The following is a 4,011-nucleotide window of genomic DNA, read 5'->3' on the forward strand; positions in this document are numbered from 1 at the left end:
ATTCCACCCTCCCTTTTCCTGTTCTATCGGATGACGTATTTCGGCAGCCAGTGAAAAGGACGGGGAGGGGAACGTTCGGACGGTACCATTGGGTATTGTGGGTGGATGTTCCTGGTTCCTTTTTCTTGTCCGCACTCTTTCTTTCAAGCATCTCTCTCCCTCCTTAGCCTTTTCCCGAGCTATTAGTAATCCTTTTCTCTTGAGGTTTCAGCTGAAACAGAGCGGTTTTTATTCACGTCTTTTTGATGTCCAAACAGAATGGAATAAGCCATTTTGAACTGCAAGCTCTTCCTTGAAAGAGGAACGAGAATATTAGCTGGAAAGCGGGGTGGGGGTGGGGAGTAGAATGCTGGTCTTTGACAGGCAAACTTGCGTAATGTGAAGGCTACGCCTGTAGTAATATTTTGTGCATTTACTTTTATTCCTAAAAGATGTTGGGAGGGTCACATAGAAGCTTCATGTCACAAAGAGGGTCAAAGGAACTATACAGGCATAGCAGAACGGTGAAAACAAATATTTGAAAATGGAGTTTGTGAACTGGACGAAGTATAAGGAATCAGAGTAATGGAGTTAACATATATGCTAATTATGGCTTACAAAAGGGAGCTAGAGTGCAGAATGACGTAAAGTATGTTTGGGTAGGCAGAAAATTAAAGGGTGAAAATTCCTTGAAAATGAATTTCTACGACAGTTTGTGTTGTTACAGAGAAAGTTATATCTGTACTGAGAAGGTAAACCATGTATTCATGCTGCACTTATTGTCGTACATCTACATAGATCCCAAGTCTCCAGTATTCTTTCATCCAGATAAATTAATCCCTAGTGTACTACATCTGGATATTTCCTGCAGTGTCCTTAAAAAAAAATCAAGTAATCAACAAAACATTAAAAAAACAGCATCCTTATGGGCCCTCTCCTTTAATCAAGGTTTAAAAAATGAATTCCTTCACATAGGTTCCCATTGTATTGCTTCAAATGTCATTAGTATGTATAATGCTGGTCAAGTTGTGTTGCTAGCTTTTGTTTCTAATGCTATCATTGAACTACTAAATTTGCTGCTGTGAGAGTTAAACCATAATATATTATTGGCACACACACACACTTTTATGCCTCACAACTTATAAAAATAACATTATAATATTTTGACTCAGGTAGACTGGAATTTATGCTTAGTCATCTTTGCACAACAAAGTAGGATCAAAGCTAAAACAAATGTAATTTATCTGTTTACCAATATCTATTTTCTGTCATTAACAGCCTTAATGAATGAGAATTCAAGGCAGCAAATGTAAAACATTTTAGATACTAAACAGAATGTAAACAATTTTTTTAGTTTTTTTTTATTCTGCATTTATTATTTTTATAAATAACTCATGGCGGGGAACAAACCTACTACTCCTTCCTCCTCCTATTTTCCCCACAACAACCCTGTGAGGTGGGTTAGGCTAAGAGAGAGTGACTGGCACAAAGTCACCCAGCCAGTTTTCATGCTTCAGGCAGGAGTAGAATTCAACCATCTCCTGGTGCTATTTCTTTTGGAAGGCCAAGAATCAGAACATTATGTAACTTTTAAGATACTGTTTTCTATTTTTAATTCAACTACTTTCTCAGTAATTTTTCAGAATCTATTATAAGAATGAAGAGGCAGCTTTCTTTTATGATATAAATACAGCATTTATACACCTCTCTTTATAAATTAAGCCTTGTGTGGCGCAGAGTGGTAGGCAGCAGTATTGCAGCTGAAACTCTCCCCACGACCCGAGTTCAATCCCAACAGAAGCTGGATTCTCAGGTAGCCGGCTCAGGTCGACTCAGCCTTCCATCCTTCCAAGGTCAGTAAAATGAGAACCCAGCTTGCTGGGGAAGGCGACAACTGGGGAAGGCAATGGCAAACCACCCCGCTCTATAGTCTGCCAAGAAAACGTCGTGAAAGCGGTGTCCCCCGAAGAGTCAGACATGACTCGGTGCTTGCACCGGGGATCTTTCACCTTTATAAATTAGGAGTGTAGGCTGAAACATTTATGAAAAGTTTGAAGTAGTACACATGTACTGTTTTGTAAGTCACAAAGGAATTTATGTTGATTGATACTTATATACATATAGAAAAGAAATATAAAATAATGAAACAGGATTTTATCCAAACGTATACCTCCTTAAACGGAACGTTTCTGTAATGATTGCCCTAGCCCCAAATACTCAGACTCACAAGAGGCTGCTAAATGAAATCTGATTTATTAGAGTACTAAAGACAAATACAGAGAAAGCTGAGAATGAGCAAAAGCGCGCCAAATACAAACTTAAACCCTTGGTGCAAACGTATCCCGCCTCCCTCGTAACAGCCCCGCCCGGCACAGGTGCTAGCAATCGTCAGCGTTGCTAGCCTGGGAAAGTAACCTTGAGCGCAATAGATAATACAAATACATTCCAAAGCAAAGCCAAAAGATAACCGTTCCCATCCTCCCCAGAAAGATGAAACACGCATCCAATTAATGACATGCGAAACGTTACGATGCATCAAAGACATTGAAACGGCGAACATGACAGTTTCTTTCATATGTCGAGGAAATTGAGATCTGGCATTCACTTCAGAAATATGGAGGCTTTGATCTTTTCTGATTTCCCTTTTGCCATCCATGTCTAGTGCCACATTCCAGTGCAGGAGATGGTGAAAAATACTCTTGTAACAATAACATTCCTCCGAGTGCAATTCTGACTCCAACCCTTTGTGTGAAGGCAAATTCAATTATTCAGAATGTTTTATTTCTCACTTTTTAAGCCACTTATTAATTTCTCTGACACTATAGGAACAAGTTCCACATAGAATTTAAAAAGGCATTAAAGTAGCCTTGTGAGATAATGCCTGTTTCCATTACGTGCTTACTTATGCTTAACTTGTTCAACTAACACATTTTTCTGTCCACCATGATATACAAAACCATACATTAACTACATGGATTGAATTTGCAGAACAGTAAGCTAGAGCTACCAGATCTGAACTGCAAAACTTTGAATGACCACTAGATGGTGGCAAAGAGTTGGGTTTTTCTGTATGCTGTGGTACTAGAGAGTGAATTTCTGCAGCCCTGATCTGGTAGTCCTACAGTAGGGTGATTTGAGGTTCAGTGGCCATGCTGTTGTGATGCCAGCCTGCATTCATAAAAATAATACCCAGCTTCTCATATTGAAAATATACATTCCTTTGTTTCAGGCAGAAGCAACAGTGTAGAGGAAGGGGTGACTTCGGTAATGTAGAGCAAAGGCAAATGCCCCAACTTCTTGTTCTGGACAGAAACAAGTTTTTATTCTTTTAAAATGAGAGGCAGAATTCTACAGAAATGGATAAAGAAATTGCTGTGCCTGAGTTAGGGTGTACCACCTCCACAACAGCTCTGATAAATGGCTGTTGTTTCTGCTGGCCTGATATGTTCAGGCAGAGTGGGTATGTTCCAGGTCCCTTCTACAGTATTAAATATTGCCATCTTGTGGGACCTAGGAAGTGTATGTTCTTTGTCGAGGCCCAACCCCTCTGGAACAGCAGAGGTAGTCTCCTAGAGTTCTAAAAAATCATTAAAACCTGCCTTTGTCTCAGGCCTGGGGTTAATATATTGGCGGGGGGGGGGAGTGGGATGCTGTTGCACTGTCTTTTAATGGCTGTTTTTAGTCCAGGCTGTTTTGTTTTGTCTATCTTATTATTTTTAACTTAGTATTAGATTTTGTAAGCTTCTCAGGGTCTGCTGGAGTGGGTGACTATAATACATTTAATGAAATATATAAATTTCAGAGGCTAGGAAAGTCCAGGGAAAAGAAACAAGGCTATGCTTCAGATTCATGTCAATTGCAAGTAATTAGTACTGTTTTATGCAGAAGATGCATTACATTTTAATTTCTTTTAGTAGAATAAGTCCTGTATGCTTTATGTCTCTACAACAGCCTTTCTCAACCTTTTGACCCTGGAGGAACCCTTGAAATATTTTTCAGGCCTCGGGGAACCCCTGCACATTCGGGCTCAAA

The sequence above is a fragment of the Candoia aspera genome, chromosome 2, assembly GCF_035149785.1.
Source record: "Candoia aspera isolate rCanAsp1 chromosome 2, rCanAsp1.hap2, whole genome shotgun sequence".
NCBI classification, from domain to species: domain Eukaryota; kingdom Metazoa; phylum Chordata; class Lepidosauria; order Squamata; family Boidae; genus Candoia; species Candoia aspera.